Source organism: Haematobia irritans, chromosome 1 (assembly GCF_050003625.1).
Source record: "Haematobia irritans isolate KBUSLIRL chromosome 1, ASM5000362v1, whole genome shotgun sequence".
Taxonomy (NCBI): domain Eukaryota; kingdom Metazoa; phylum Arthropoda; class Insecta; order Diptera; family Muscidae; genus Haematobia; species Haematobia irritans.
In genome coordinates this window covers 265,154,830-265,172,591 of record NC_134397.1, presented here as the reverse complement: position 1 = coordinate 265,172,591, position 17,762 = coordinate 265,154,830, and the positions used below count along the sequence as shown (strand labels likewise).

The 17,762-nt window shown below is 32.2% G+C and overlaps 2 long non-coding RNA genes across 2 annotated transcripts; both read right to left on the bottom strand.

Moving 5' to 3' along the window:
• Window positions 1-15,080: 15,080 nt before the first annotated feature.
• LOC142219705 (uncharacterized) lies at window positions 15,081-16,104 on the bottom strand. Its single transcript, XR_012717716.1, has 3 exons — window positions 15,790-16,104; window positions 15,361-15,724; window positions 15,081-15,296 (listed from the first exon to the last, which is right to left on the bottom strand). It is a non-coding gene; the product is annotated as an uncharacterized LOC142219705 (long non-coding RNA).
• A 485-nt stretch (window positions 16,105-16,589) lies between these two features.
• LOC142219704 (uncharacterized) lies at window positions 16,590-16,966 on the bottom strand. The gene is made up of 2 exons (XR_012717715.1): window positions 16,850-16,966; window positions 16,590-16,792 (listed from the first exon to the last, which is right to left on the bottom strand). It is a non-coding gene; the product is annotated as an uncharacterized LOC142219704 (long non-coding RNA).
• Window positions 16,967-17,762: the final 796 nt, after the last annotated feature.

Below are 17,762 nucleotides of genomic sequence, written 5' to 3'. Positions count from 1 at the left end.
AGCTATTACTCCCTCCCTCTCCTGACTAGCTCTAAAACTCAGTATGTAGACGACAAACTGACTACCTTTTGAAAACATTTTGGCACGGTTTGGGGGTTTGGTTGGTTCGTTGCCAGGTTGCTTCGTTGGATTGATTCTTTCCGGTGAACATTTTGCGCGAAAAACGTGAGCAAAGCAATTAATTAGTTGTACACAAAAACCCTTTTTTCTTCATTCTCCCGATATTGGCGTTGTTGTTGTTCGCTTTTTGCTGTTTTTCGGTTAAAGTTTTTCGGTCGATCCATCCATCCATCCAACCATCGATCCATTCGTCCTCATTGTTGTATTGTGTGCTGTGAGAGGAGTATGTTTACTCTGGTCTTTTTGTGGAAAAATTTTAATTGGCAATTGTTGTGCGCTTTGTATGGTCATAAAAATTCCTACACTTCTTCTTGTTCTTCCTCCTTGGATCCAGAGGAAATGTGCGCGGTTGCGCCCAGTTAGCATTGGTATTTCTGTAGAGTTTCCCCGCACAGTATTACCGTTGTTGCCACTGGCTTTATTCATTTGGATTGAGATGACTGTTGAATGAATTCTATTCTGGTAATATTGATACACTAAGAAAAAAGAGACTTTTTCAAGGTGAAGATGTGAAACTAAAACAGCCAGATCTTTAGGGATTGGAAAAGGAGAGCAAACAACAATAGAAAAATTTTGATTTAGCAAAATGAATGAGTGGTTAACCTGTAGATTGATGGTATTGGAAGAATGGACAGAAAAATAACGAACCTTCAAGGCATAATAGGGTGGACTGTGGGTGAAATTGCGGATGCCCCAACAATCCATGATGGTATACAGGAGGTGGCCATGACTGTCGACTGTGACATTCTGATTGCAGTTAAATTGTCCTGGGAGAATGAGACCCCAGAATAGATACCAAAGGTATCTGTAACTGATACGCCGATGGATCGGAGATTGGTGAGAGAACGGGTCTGGACGTATAAGTAGAGAACACACTCACAAGACCATCAAACCTTAACATTTTCACAGACAGTGAAGGAAATAGCAGACATTAGAATTCAACCACGAACCATATTGGAATACAAAAGCATGATTAACGCATACTCGGAATACGGCTGGATCCGCATCATATGCGTGCCGGAACATGCCGGAATAAGAGCAAACGTAATGGCAAATGAACTGGTGATAACTTAGAGACCGATAGAACTTAGAGAACGTAAACGCAATAAAGGTAACTCGGCCCGAGTTGGATGAATGCTATATAACAGTCGGAAGAACAACGAAAATACTATGGGGTGACCCAGATAAGAGAGAGTTTCCCAAGGAGATGAGGTCTACAAACAACACGAACATGAGAATAACGACCGGACACCTTGAATTGCGAGTACATCTGTGCCGAAAGGGAGCAGCAGAGGATACTGCATGTCACTGTCCTGTCTGTGTTAAGCAAAGAGTTAACCCTATCGGTGAAGAAGTGAAACATAGGGAAGTTAACAATAGAGTCAATGAAGGCCAAGTTGGATGAATGGGAGACACATAAAGCAATGTGGACCAATGAAACGGTGGGAAGGACGACGAAAATACCGGAAAACCGGTACTGAAAATAAATTAGGGAATTCGTTAGAGACACAGAGTGCATGGAATTTTAAATAATTTTTTTCTATAGAAAAAAAATATATAAATACAATTTTTACTAAATGTTCTTTAGAAATAAAATTTTTTAAAAATGTTCTATAGAAATAAAATTTTGACACAATTTTCTATAGAACTGAAATTATTGTTGTTTTTTTATAAAATTTTCTATAGAACTGAAATCTTGATAAAATTTTCTGTTTAAATAAAATTTTGACAAAATTTTCTATAAAAATAAAATTTTGAGAGAATTTTTAAAAAATGTTCTTTATAGAAGTAAAATTTTTACAAAACTTTTGATAAAATTTTCTATAGAAATAAAATTTTGACAAAATTTTCTATAGATATAAAATTTTGACAAAATTTTCTATAGAACTAAAAATTTGACAAATTTTCTATAGAAATAAAATTTTGACAAGATTTTCTATAGAAATAAACTTTTGACAAAATTTTCTACAGAAATAACATTTTGACAAAATTTTCTATAGAAATAACATTTTGACAACATTTTCTATAGAAATAAAATTTTGACAAAATTTTTTTATAGAAATACAATTTTTGAAAAATTGTCTATAGAAATAAAATTTTGACATTTTCTATAAAAATATTTTTTTTTTTTGTTTCTATAGAAATAAAATTTTGAGAAAAATTTCTATAAAATAAAATTTTGACAAAAAATGTTCTATAAAAATAAAATTTTGAGAACATTTTCTATAGAAATACAATTTTGACAAAATTTTCTATAGAAATAAAATTTTGACAAAATTTTCTATAGAAATAAAATTTTGATAAAATTTACTATAGAAATAAAATTTTGACAAAATTTTCAATAGAAAATATATTTTGACAAAATTTTCTATACAAAATATATTTTGACAAAATTTTCTATAGAAATAAAATTTTTACAAAACTTTCTAAAAAAATAAAATTTTGATAAAATTTTCTATAGAAATATAATTTTGACAAAATTTTCTATAGATATAAAATTTTGACAAAATGTTCTATAGAAATAAAATGTTGACAAAATTTTCTATAGAAATACAATTTTTAAAAAATTTTCTATAGAAATAAAATTTTGACAACATTTTCTATAAAAATAATTTTTTTTCTATAGAAATAAAATTTTGAGAAAAAAATAAAATTTTGACAAAATTTTTAAAAAAAGTTCTCTAGAAATACAATTTTGAGAACATTTTCTATAGAAATAAAATTTTGACAAAAATTTCTATAGAAATAAAATTTTGACAAAATTTTCAATAGAAACTATATTTTGACAAAATTTTCTATAGAAAATAAATTTTGACAAAATTTTCTATAGAAATAACATTTTTAAAAAAATTTCTATAGAAATAAAATTTAAAAAAACAAGTATATACGGCCGTAAGTTCGGTCAGGCCGAATCTTATGTACCCTCCACCATGGATTGCGTAGAAACTTCTACGAAAGACTGTCATCCACTAATTTCAAATCACATCGTTGTTAAATATCATATACTACCACCACGTACCAAATTTCAACCAGATCGGATGAATTTTGCTTCTCCAAAAGCCACCGGATGTCACATCTGGGGATCGGTTTATATGGGAGCTATATATAATTATGGACTGATAGGAACCAATTCCTGCATGGTTGTTGGATACCATATACTAACATCACGTACCAAATTTCAACCGAATGGGAAGAATTTTGCTCTTCCAAGGGGCTCTGGAGGTCAAATCTGGGGATCGGTTTATATGGGGCCTATATATAATTATGGACCGATTTCGAGCAATTTTTCCATGGGAGTTTAAGGCCATATATTAACACCACGTACCAAATTTCAACTGAATCAGATAAATTTTAGTCTTCCAAGAGGCTCCGGAGGTCAAATCTGGTGATCGGTTTATATGGGGGCTATATATAATTATGGACCGATATTGACCAATTTTTGCATGGTTGTTCGAGACCATATACTAACACCATGTACCAAATTTCAGCCGGATCGGATGAAATTTGCTTCTCTTAGAGGCCTCGCAAGCTATGGGGGCTATATATAATTATTTACAGATGTGGACCAATTTTTGCATGGTTGTTAGAGACCATATACTAACACTATATACCAAATGAAATTTGCTTCTCTTAGAGGCCTCGCAAGCCAAATCGGGGGATCGGTTTATATAAATATATATGGCCCCCATATATATTTATTTACCGATGTGGACCAATTTTTGCATGGTTATTAGAGCCCATATACTAACACCATGTACCAAATTTCAGTCGGATCGGATGGAATTTGATTCTCTTAGAGGCCTCGCAAGCTAAATTTGGGGATCCGTTTATATGGGGGCTATACGTAAAAGTGGACCGATATGGCCCATTTGCAATACCATCCGACCTACATCAATAACAACTACTTGTGCCAAGTTTCGGAAGTTAGCGTGATTTCAACAGACGGACGGACGGACATGCTCAGATCGACTCAGAATTTCGCCACGACCCAGAATATATATACTTTATGGGGTCTTAGAGCAATATTTCGATGTGTTACAAACGGAATGACAAAGTTAATATACCCCCATCCTATGGTGGAGGGTATAAAAATAGACAAAATTTCCTATAGAATTGAAATTGTTATAACATTTTCTGTTGAACTGAAATCTTGATAAAATTTTCTGTAGAAATAAAATTTCGACAAAATTTTCTTTAGAAATAAAATTTTGACAAAATTTTCTTTAGAAATAAAATTTTGGCAAAATTAAAAAAAAATATATATATATAAATTAAATTTTTAATAAATGTTCTTTAGAAATAAAATTTTTAAAAATGTTATGTAGAAATAACATTTTGACACAATTTTCTATAGAACTGAAATTTTTATAAAATTTTCTATAGAACTGAAATCTTGATAAAATTTTCTGTTGAAATAAAATTTTGACAAAATTTTCTATAGAAATAAAATTTTGACAAAATTTTCTATAGGAGTAAATATTCTATAGAAATACAATTTTTAAAAAAATTTCTATAAAAATAAAATTTTAAATGTTCTTTAGAAATAAATTGTTTTAAAAATGTTCTATAGAAATAAAATGTTGACACAATTTTCTATAGAACTGAAATTTTTTTAAGTTTTCTATAGAATTGAAATCTTAATAAAATTTTCTGTTAAAATAAAATGTTGACAAAATTTTCTATAGAAATAAAATTTTGACAAAATTGTGACAAAATGTTCAATAGAAAATAAATTTTGACAAAATTTTGTATAGAAATAAAATTTTTAACAATTTTCTATAAAAATAAAATTTTTAAATAAATTTCTGTAGAAAAAAAAATTGGCAAAATTTTATATTGAACTGAAATCTTGATAAAATTTCTGTAGAAATAAAATTTTTACAAAATTTTCTTTACAAATAAAATTCTATAGAAATAAAATTTTGACACAATTTTCTATAGAACTGAAATTTTTATAAAATTTTCTATAGAACTGAAATCTTGATAAAATTTTCTGTTGAAATAAAATTTTGACAAAATTTTTATAAAAAGAAAATTTTGACAAAATTTTCCATAGAAATAAAATTTTGACAAACTGTTCAATAGAAAATAAATTTTGACAAAATTTTCTATAGAAATAAAAATTTTAAACAATTTTCTATAAAAATAAAATTAAAAAAAAAATCTATAGAAATTAAATAAAAAAAATTGACAAAATTTTCTATAGAACTGAAATTGTTATAAAATTTTCTATTGAACTGAAATCTTGATCAAATTTTCTGTAGAAATAAAATTTTGACAAAATTGTCTTTAGAAATAAAATTTTGACAGAATTTAAAAAAAAAATTATATAAATAAAATTTTTAATAAATGTTTTATAGAAATAAAATTTTTTAAAAATGTTCTATAGAAATAAAATTTTCACACAATTTTCTATAGAACTGAAATTTTTATAAAATTTTCTATAGAACTGAAATCTTGATAAAATTTTCTGTTGAAATAAAATTTTAGAAATAAAATTTTGACAGAATTTTCTATAGAAATAAAATTTTGACAAAATTTTCTATAGAAGTAAAATTTTTAAAAAATTGTCTATAGAAATAAAATTTTGATAAAATGTTCTATAGAAATAAAATTTTGACAAAATTTTTGATAGTGTATCTTTAAAACAAAAGGCTTTGAAACCGCAAGTAACACCAATGGTGGTTGTAAAGAAATCCAAGCAATATCAAATGAATGTAAAAACATACAGATCAAAGTCCCATAGAATACAAAAATGTATTCCTTCAGGTCGTCATTTCATTGCCATAGTGAGGATATACTCTAAGCCAAAGAAAATTTTCATTTAACTCACAAAACATTCGATCTCATATCTGAACGATTTGCAAGGACTTTTGACAACATTACCTTGGTTTGGATAAACCAAATTGAATTGACTCTGACTGTGACTGTGACTGTAAGTGTAGTAGATTCAAATTGGAATTGGAGTTTAGTTGTTGAATTAAGCATACGACTGATTAAACATATCAAAACGATGTCGTTCTCCATGTTCTAGACGAGACGACCAAGATCGACACAATTTCCTTTGAATTGCCAGCGATGAATGATTCTGATGTGTTTTCGGAATTAATGTAAATGCTTAATTGTTGTTGTTTCCAGCAGGAGTTAGTTAGCGAGTGTAGGAACCCGAAAATCTTCTTTGGCCTTGTTTTCAAGCCAAATTAATGGTCAATCTGTGAACGGATTACCCGTGAAAGATTGTTGGTAACTGGAAAAAGAGTCTTGACCTTCTATTTTCTGTAATTAGAAAATTAAGAGGAAATCTCTGGGTGTGTGGAAAAGCAAATCCAAAACAGTGTTTAATCGAGATGGTGTTCCAAATACAGAATTTAATGATGTAGTGAGATGACCTCTTTAAAAGTGGAATCGTTCGTTTAAACAAGCGGCATCCTTTGGGTTGTACAGCTGTTTTATGAAATGCATTTAACATTTCTCAATTTCAGACCAACTTAATTTGTTTCATGGAAATCAGCCCGTTATAGGTATTCAAACTAACAGAACAATGGTTCTATTAAGCTTTATAAATTAAATGGCAATGGTAGCTTCAAGTATTGTTGCAGACAAGTACTTTCCTCATAGGACATGCTCATATAGAAGTAATCAACTTTTTCTTTGAATAATAAGCATTAACCAATTTTACTATCAAGATTATTTGGTAATGCGAGTTTTTTCTGGCAATATATTAAGAACTATTGTTTTCCTTTGTTGCTGCATGTTCTTTTATTTTTGTATAGCGTAACATTCACTCAAAATATATTATGCCTGAAGGTATGCTGCAATTTTATAAGTTTAATTTTATAGAGCAAAATATTTACTAGGGATTTGTAGTTCAACAAAATGTTACAAACTTAGTTTTATAACAAGTATAAACGGCCGTAAGTTCGGCCAAGCCGAATCTTATGTACCCTCCACCATGGATTGCGTAGAAACTTCTACGAAAGACTGTCATCCACAATCAAATTACTTGGGTTGTGGTAATACTTACCGATGGCAAGGTATCTTAAAACTTCTTAAATCGTTTTATAAATTGTGAGTTAGTCCATAGGTGGTATATATTAGACAAAAAAGTTATGTATAGTTAAGTCCACAAATAATTACGAATCGATATGGACTTTTTGCACGGTACGTAGAATTGAAATAGGGGGGTCACTTATATGGGGGCTATATACAATTATGAACTTGATATGGACCAATTTTTGTGTGATTGGAAATCGATTTATCTGACGGATATATATAACTATAGACCGATATGGACCTAGTTAGGCATGGTTGTTAACGACCATATACTAGCACAATGTACCAAATTTCAACTCACTCGGATGAAATTTGCTCCTCCAAGAGGCTCCAAAACCAAATCTCGGGATCGGTTTATATGGGGCTATATATGATTATGGACTGATACTGACCACTTTTGGCATGGTTGTTAAATATCATATACGATCACCACGTACCAAATTTCAAGCAGATCGGATGAATTTTCTTCTCCAAAAGGCACAGGAGGTCAAATCTGGGGATCGGTTTATATGGGGCCTACACTAATAGAAAAATTGCGTTCCACAATCGTGAACGGACGGTAACAAAATGAAACGGAAACGTTCACAAAAAATCAAAACGGAATGTTCACGATTTTGTCCACGGGCGTTCACGATTCATGAACGGCATTCATTTTTCTTTTTCCATGAAAATTCTTAAAATAATCGTTAGACGTTGTTATGACAATTCCGCCGGTGGTGCAATGAGCTAAAGCGACTCTTAACTCGTATGGTGCACACAACACATCATGAACGCTCGTTGTTGTTTTGACAACGGATGGTGTCATTTTAACATTGTCAGATTGACCCCGTCAGTTCTCAGTTTGACAACACATGTGTGTTGATTCACTTTCATGAACGAAACGTTTTGAAATGACAACGCCGTTCATGATTTTTTCTATGTGTGTAAATATAATTATGGACCGATTTCGACCAATTTTTGCAAGGGAGTTTGAGGCCATATATTAACACCACGTACCAAATTTCAACTGAATCAGATGAATTTTGGTCTTCCAAGAGACTCCGGAGGTCAAATCTGGTGATCGGTTTATATGGGGGCTATATATAATTATGGACCGATGTGGACCAATTTTTGCATGGTTGTTAGATACCATATACTAACACCATGTACCGAATTTCAGCCGGATCGGATGAAATTTGCTTCTCTTAGAGGCCTCGCAAGCCAAATCGGGGGATCGGTTTATATGGGGGCTATATATAATTATGGACCGATGTGGACCAATTTTTGCATGGTTGTTAGAGAGCATATACTAACACCATGTACCAAATTTCAGCCGGATCGGATGAAATTTGCTTGTCTTAGAGGCCTCACAAACCAAATTTTGGGGTCCGTTTATATGGGAGCTATACGTAAAAGTGGACCGATATGGCCCATTTGCAATACCATCCGACCTACATCAATAACAACTACTTGTGCCAAGTTTCAAGTCGATAGCATGTTTCGTTCGGAAGTTGTCGTGATTTCAACAGACGGACGGACGGACATGCTCAGATCGATTCAGAATTTCACCACGACCCAGAATATATATACTTTATGGGGTCTTAGATCAATATTTCGATGTGTTACAAACGGAATGACAAAGTTAATATACCCCCCATCCTATGGTGGAGGGTATAAAAAACATATTATTTTTTTGGCTATCTAACTATAAGTTTATCATCGTGTCCAGAAAAAGCCGTACAGAAAAAAGCCGGATTAGAAAAACTGACAGCATGGAAGAAAAAGTCGTACCGAAGAAAGCCGCGCCGCCAATTTTAGACGCCGTCGACCAATTTTTGCCAATCGCAACCGCCAGCAAAACATTTAGCTGAAAAAATTTGAATGAGATGTAAATGTGATTGTATGATTGGTTGCACAACTAATCTCATTACAATTCGGATAATTCAACTTGATTTTATAGTGGTTAATTGTCCGCCGTCGAATAGACAAATTTATATCGGCTTCGCCGCCGTCGCCGCCGGAGGCCAAAAATTAGTGTCAGTCGCCGCCGACGAAAATGGGTCGGCTTTATTCTCTGCTTCCAATATAACTTATAGTGTGGCCAATATATGGGATACCTCTCGAATAATTGGACCAGAGAATGAAGCCGCCTAGTCGCGCCGCCGACTATTTGTGGCCAGTTGACGCCGCCGCCGAATGCGTCGACTCATCTCGACTAAAATGTATCCTTCAATTAATCACAAATATCGGTTTAAATCTGAAAAATGCATTAATAATTGTCGTATTATTGCCAAAATGTTGAACCTTTCCTCCACAATCAATCAATTTCAAGCTGCTATAAATTTAAAATAAATCGTAAAATTTTAGCTCAGAAAAGTTGAATGATATGTAAATTTGATTGTATGATTAGTTGTACAACTAATCTCACTACCAATTGAATAACTTCAAATTGATATTAGGGCTGTTTTCTTTTAGCACTGGATGCAACATTTGTATGGGCTATCCAGAACATCGTTGCACTAGTGTTCTGTCCAGAACATCTCATCAGTGCAAATCGCGCCGATGTTGCCAGATTGTATTTTGATAAAGTCCCAATAAACACAAAATACTAAAATTCAATAATTTTTCAAACATTTTTTCAAAGGATTAGGGTAATATTCAAGTTGAGAAATTGTTGAGAAAATCGCGTTCTCAACAAAAAACAGACATTACCCTCAACAGTAAAATTCAACACAATAGCAATAATTTCTCAATTGTAATCCTCAAATTGAAATGCATCGCTACTCAATATTTTCTCAAACAGTTTTCAACGTGAGAAAAATAAAAAATTAGCATTGTTGCGAATACTTTCAAACCACAATTTGTATGAAAGTCAATCCTAGTTCTAACTGAAAGTCAATACTAAATTTCTAGGGATTTTGTAAATTTTATTATTTTTTTTGTTAACAAATATAATAATTTTAAAAATAACATTAATAATATATAAAAATAATAATATAATACCAATCAAAATGTAATTATCCTATTAAAAGTATTAATAAATAAAACTATGAATACAACTTTAAATATCTTAAACATTTTTACATGTATAATTCCATTTCCTCCATAATGTTGGTGTCAAATAACTATTAATTAATATGCTGGCAATTTGAAATAATTACTATCGAGGAACTTGTTGGCTTGTGTGTTAGAATAGATTCCAGCCATGATAAAACTAACAGGTAGTGTCTGCGAAACATATGATTCTAATTTTTTTAGTGTTCTTTTCTCCAAACGTCATACAAAAAAACAAAACAATGTTGTCATTGCGAAATGAATTACAATTTTAATGTAGAAGAAGAGTAACTAATTTTTCTTATCTACCGGAAAAACTTAAATTTGACGTGTTATTTGATTATTTTTATGTTCCAGTTTTCTTGGTGTAAATGAAGGCTTTTGCGCACAAATGGATTTTTCATTTGGGTTAGTATGTCCCATATATACACCTATATACCTATATATAACAGAGTTGAAGATCGATCGATTGACATAGACTTTTAATTGTACATATAGAAACCCTGTTAATTTTGGTTGATATCGGTACATCTTTAGATAGAGCTAGCATACATAATAGTATTGACGACTGTTGTATGTACTTACCAACTTTTCTCTCCACAGACAGTTCAACCCTGGTCAAGGAATTGAATTAAAAAATTCTGATACACAAACCGAGTAAGAACAAATGGTTATATATCCTAAATGGTACAATGTAAATTAAAATTCGTTGTATTTGTAGACCAATAGAACTTTATCAAGAAACGATGAAACAGCTTGCACATTTTAAAAACCTTGCTAAAAAATTGCAACTTGAACTTACAGATTTGAAAATAAAGCTGGCTGAGAGTGATAAATTAGTTTCATGTATGCGCTCACTTTTCACAGAGGGTCAGATAAGAAAACTAATTTCGCCAGGAGCGCTTAAATGGCAGTGGCCTGACATTTCAAATGCCATCTGCTTACATGCCGCTGGTCCTCGGGCATATAGACATTTGTACAATAAAGGTTTCCCCCTGCCTGGCGTTTCAACATTGCAGCGTTGGGCAAGAAAGATCGACATATGCGAAGGAATTATGAGGACCTCTATGGACTTCATGAAAAATCACGCAGATTTGTCTAAGGAAGACAAAATATGTGTACTCGCTTTCGATGAGATGAAGGTAGCCGAAACGTACGAGTATGAAGCACCAGGAGACTTCGTGAGAAAGCCTGCAAACTACGTGCAGGTTGTAATCGCTCGTGGTCTACGAAAATCGTGGAAACAACCCGTTTTTTTCCAATATGACTGCAGAATGGATAAATCAACGTTATTTTCAATAATAAAAGAGTTAGAAACCGTTGGTTACACTGTAGTTGCAACTGTGTGCGATTTGGGGGCAACTAATCAATCTTTGTGGAATAGCCTAGGTGTTTCAAAAGGTAAGAGGGCTCCTATAAAAAATAAAGCCAGTACTAAGTTCCGCTTTCGGATTGAAATTTTCGCGGTTACTTCAATAATATAACTAATTCTAATGCAGATAACTTTACTTAATTGATTCATACGGTCTTTATCATATAGATTTTTTGACTTTGTTTTCATTTGTATTTTCAATTATTATAATAAAAGTAACCGTGAAAGCAAATTTATTTTCAAATCGAAAATCGAACATAGTCCCGGCTTATATGCATGATAATAAGAAATATTTATATTTAGATCGACCGTGGTTTCAAAATCCAGTCATTGAAGGAGCCAAAATTTTTACCTTCGCAGATACTCCGCATTTATTGAAGCTATTAAGAAACCATTATTTAGATAGTGGTCTAATGTGGAAAAGCCACCATTTAACAGTAGAAACCATAGAAGACCTATTGAGGCATACCGCTATGAGCGATATTTCCATTTCTTATAAAATTACAGGAGATCACATTTCTGTAAAGGGGCCTGGTGAGTACTTCAATAAGACATTACATATTAAAAAGGTTGACATGTGTAAAAATATAACATGTTTTCCCAAGTCGAAATACGTTGTTCTATTCAAGTGCAACTATAACAAGTAAAGGTGGGTATTAAGTTCGAGTTTAGCCGCTAAAATCGAAAATAAATCAGTAAAAGCAGAATAAAATTATAACTTTTTTGGACAAATTTTTTTATAACTTGATGGGGAATCATCAAAAGCAACAATTTAGAAAGTTTATTTTCTCTAAAATTAATTATTAAAGAAAAGTAACCCTGAAAAATGACAAATTTAGCGGCTAAAATCGAACTTAATACTCACCTTAAGGAAAGTCTAGAGTCGGGAGGGGCTGACTATATTATTCCCTTCACCACTGTGTAGACCAAATTTTTAGTACCATCTCCTCCTACAAAATCTCTAGACAAAGAATCGCCTAATGCCCTGGGACGAAGACAATGTTATTAAAAAATATGAGAAATATTTAAAGCTAAAGCCATTTTTATGCAATTTCCCAAAAGTGCATTTATGATTAATCTGGCAATTTATGTATTAGAGGTATAAACAGACAGACAGACAGACGGACAGAATTTAATTCTAAGACGATCGGTATACTAAACGATGAGTCTCAGACGGGTCCTTCTTGGCGTTACATACAAATGCACAAACTTATTATACCCTGTACCACAGTGGTGAAGGGTATAAAAATTATTATTCGGATCTATTTAGATCGTTATTAGAACTAACTCCGATAATAACTCAGATGTAATCTCATCAATGACGTTCTATTGTATGTACATAACAAAATTGTCCTCCTTACATCATTTAGCATCAATCTCGAAACCGTTTGATTTTAATAAAAATTTATAAACTTAGGGAGGCAAAAGGTCAAATTAGCAGCTCAACTCTTCTCCAACACCACCGCAAGCGCAATTATAAGGTGTCATACTTATGGTATGGATGTGTACAAACCACTTGAAACGGCCAAATTCTTTCAACTTGTTAATAATTGGTTTGATGTTCTTAATTCAAATATAAAAACGTTCAACTATATTGGCAAGGTATATATCATGAGTCTCCCGTTTTTTATGTGTGTCAACTTATAAATATCCATTAATACAAATTGTCTATTACCCTGACACATGAACATATTTCTTTCTTATAGATTTGAACCATAGGGCTCGCTGCACATAGTCTTTATAAATATTTAAATGAGATTAAAGATATGCAAAGTTCGACAAGTTTCTGTTTTACATAATTTATTCTTAAGGCCGGTACTAAGTTCGCAAACACAAACTTAGTACCCACCTTATTTTGAGAAAAACGACTTCGTAGAAAATAGTATGAGAAGAAATACATAAAGCCCAATTATTCAAATCCATGGTTAAGACATTCCTTCAACACATCCGAACTTACAGACGTTCATACATTTTTTAAACTACATATACTTTATATTAGGAACCATTTGGAAAAACTATCGAAAACCAGAAACAAATATTGTTAGAGATGAATGAGGCCATGTCTTCTCCATTGATTCCTAAAAGGCAGAGACTTGAACTATTTCAGCAAAAAATTATAATGACCAACAATGCTTTATTAATGCTACATGAATATGTTCAAGAAAGGTATAAAATGGACTACATTTTAACCTACCGGCTAAATCAGGATGTAATCGAGCATTTTTTTGGAGCCTAAAGAAGCAAGGGAGGTCTTTATGATCACCCAACTCCAAAAGAATTTAAGTATAGAATGAGGAAATATATACTAGGTAAATCTTTACATTAAAAAAAAATTTTGTTAATGGCTTCTTCTTTCCAGCACGAAATACCGAACACCTTGAAGGGAGGGTAATGTTGACGTCGACTCTACTAAATGGTTTTCCTCAACAGAATCTACCGAAGTCACTCCTGCTTCTGCTAAAATTGTAGAACACCATCTTCACAATTTCTTGACGATATAAGGAAACTCGATGCGATATTTCATAATATGAACGGAAACTACATTGACCATGAAAAAAATATACTAAAACGGCTTTTTAAAATGAGTTGTGAAATAGATCTTCCAGAAAATGTAAAAATGTTCTTTTTTAAGTGTCGCATATTTTTTCGCATTAAAAGCCTCAATAAAAAGCTTAGAATTCAAAAGGCTAAACAACAATTGTTGAATCAAAAGAAAACTGTACAATATGGTCTTTGATCCTATAGATCAGATTAATTGACCCAAACTCATAGTCTTACTCAGTGCAACATTTATTTTTCCAATTAGAACTATACTTAAAAAGGACATAGAATACTATGTTTAACAATGTCATTGAACTGTATTATTTCCATATTATTTAAATTTACGGATTTTTTAAGTCTGTTACATTTTGTTCCTTTCAAAAAGTATGATAAAAATAAAACTCTATTGGCATCAATAAAATGTTTCCTTAATCTTCCATAATCTTGCAGGATGTATGAGACCACTTGGTTTTGAAAACGTTATGTCGCTAGGCCGAAGATGTTAACTATGTTGACTGGTAATCCATGGTATAGGTAACCAAATTAGAATACTAGCTGTCTTGCTGCTGTTGTCTTTTATAATCCTTCTTGTTATTCCTTGCACAACAAACTTGATTTCAACAATACAGTATGGACTGCCTGTATAGCAATTCAATAGGCGTTGTTTACATATTTTCTTTGAATTTGTTAATGAATCATATACTGAAGATATAAATCTATTATAAAGATATAAATCTGAGTTACTATATATTTTACTGTAATGATTTTCTGGTAATAATATTATATTAAAATGTACTTACAGTTCTAGTTACTGAATAACATAAACAAACAAACTCTTCTTCATTGTTGTTAGAGTAACCACTTGTGATTGATAACAGGCAACTTGCTTTTGACATTTAGAACATAGAAAATGTTGTTTTTGTAGAACAGAGACTACCTCTCTTATTCTATCAAGGATTCCAGCAAGAGGAAATCACAAAATATCAACCTGATGACGGGATGTAAATTGATGTAATGCACATTTTCATCCAGAAGTTCTTGATATAGGAATTGTTGCACTTTGTTTTAATTGGTTGCACTTTGTAAGTTTTCTGAAAACTTTTCTTTGTTGTTTCCTTCATTGGTTTTTCATCGGCCAACATCTTCCAAGAATATACCATCCAATGATTTTAGTTTTCTGCAAAACAATCGAGTTTTGTGATTTCCATTATGTTTTCATTTCACTTTTTATTTTGACTTACCAATTTGTATTTCTTCCAACTGACCACGTACTTCGTGATTTCCTCAAGAACGTTGGTGTTACAAAATTGTTGTTATTAAAATACTGGCAATTTTCAGGAACTTGATGACCAGATAATTGGAATAAATTTCCAGCAATTTCAATTCACAAAATAAAAAATTAAACCGATGATGCGATGTAAATTAAACTATCGATGTGATGCGAATTATCATCCAGTAGTTGTTGATATGGAAAAGCATAAATACCAAATTTTTTTGGTTGCACTTTGATTTATGGAAACTTTCTCTTCTCGATAAGCCACTACCATTGTTCATCGGCCAGCCTCTTAATGTGTCCAAGAATCAGCATCCAAATATTTTAGTCTTCTGCAAAGAGATTTGAGTTTAGTGACTTCCTTAAAGTTTTCATTTCGTGTTTTAGTTTTGCTTACCAATTATTATAAGCAATTTCAATTGATTATTAAAAAAATTCCACATTTTTGTATTTCTTCCACGAACTTTGTTGTCCAAAGTAGTATTGAAAACCATGTGGTTTTTTCGTTGCATTTCAGGGTAGTGTTTTGTCAAAGTTTTCTCCAATTATCTTCAACACATTTTCAAAGTTTTCGTCAACATTTTGCCAAATTGGTTGTAATTCGCAAACAACTTGAAGATGTATTGAAGATGAGCTTTTTCAAGTCAAGTTGAATTTATGTTGAAAATTATATTTACCCTCAAACTGAAGAGGTGTTGCATTTGAAAAACGCTCATCTTGTGTTTATTGGGGTGACACTTCTTCGATTCACAATAGCAATTTATTGTGACTAATTTATCGAGAAACATGAAATTCAAAGTGGTACAGTGACATAAATAATCGCAGCAATAAATATTTATTACTAATTGGAGCATTTCATACATTAAAAATGCAAGATTTCACTTCTTTTCTGTGATTGTTTTTGGAACAGCTGATGACAGTGTTGCATATCCCCTGCCAACATTTTTTGAATTTGGGGACTCTTTTGAGAATCCCCACTACGTCGAAAACAATCATATACGACATCAAAAACTCGTCGGAAAAGCGCCGTCACTATTGAGAAGTTGTACCACGCCAAGTTACTACAAAAATGTTTCGCATGAGTGCAATTATTAGGTGCCTTTATAGATCAATTTAGAACGACGCCAATAAGGGACCCTCCAAACAATCAGAAAAAGTGCATTTTAAGATAGTTGTAAAAGAATCATTGTGGTCGAGTAAAACACGTTTGTTTAGATATTTATTAATTTGATTAAACATATACAAATTCTTAAAAATATAACATTTATACCACTATCACATTACATTTAACATAATTTTTGGCATTAATGATGATGTTGAGTTACAAGTAGCGGGTTACATGTTGCTGCGTCTATCAACCAGTGTTTTTATTCCATGGAGGCTGCGTGTCTGTAAAATATCTGAAAAACAATCACTTTATTCCATTTGGAAAATCACCAAATTGTTCACCAATATACCTTTCACATTTTTAAGCGTATAATCTATGTTTTCAGAACTTTATTTTCGTTTTTATTTAATTAAAATATAACAAGCTGGTTGCGCTTGGCGTTTCACAAAAAAATGGCTTTTTTAACAGTAGGGATGGCAAATTACTTGCATGTACTTTTTGATGTACCTTTTCATGATGGTTGAAGTGACATAAACGAGTGCTCTGTTTTCTTTTAGTCCTCCACGTCTTATGGCATCCAGTGCTAAAAGAAAACAGCCCTATTATAATGGATAATTGTCCGCCGCCGAATAAACATATTTATATCGGCTTAGCCGTCAAGCCGCCGCCGCCGGAGGCAAAAAATTTAGTGTCGGCCGCCGCCGACAAAAATGGGTCGGCTTCATTCTCTGAGTTGGACACGAGCATTATTATGCGGATAAACTTACAGCCAACTTCTCATATCCGAAGCGTACGTTTTCGTTCAACTGAAAATCAAAAACCCTGCCAACATTTTTTGAATTTGACGGAACTACTGAAAATCCCCACCACGTCGAAATCAATCGTATACGACATCAGAAACTCGTCGGAAAAGCGCCGTCACTATTGAGAAGTTGTACCACGCCAAGTTACTACAAAAAAGTTTCTCATCAGTTCAATTATTATGTGCCTTTTTACATCAATTTAGATCGACGCCAATAAGAGCCCTTGTAAACTATCAGAAAAAGTGCATAGTTGTAAAATAGTTGTAAAAAATCATTATGGTCAAGTAAAATACGATTGTGTAGATGTTTATTTAATTGCACCCAGAAAACAAATTCGTTGCCTCAACCGAATTATTTGCCAACCGAAAGCAGGTGGTTCCATCAACTATCAATGATATCTGTCAGCACAACTAACATTTGGCAATTGTAACTGCGTGGTAGTATGTTGGATCAACTTTG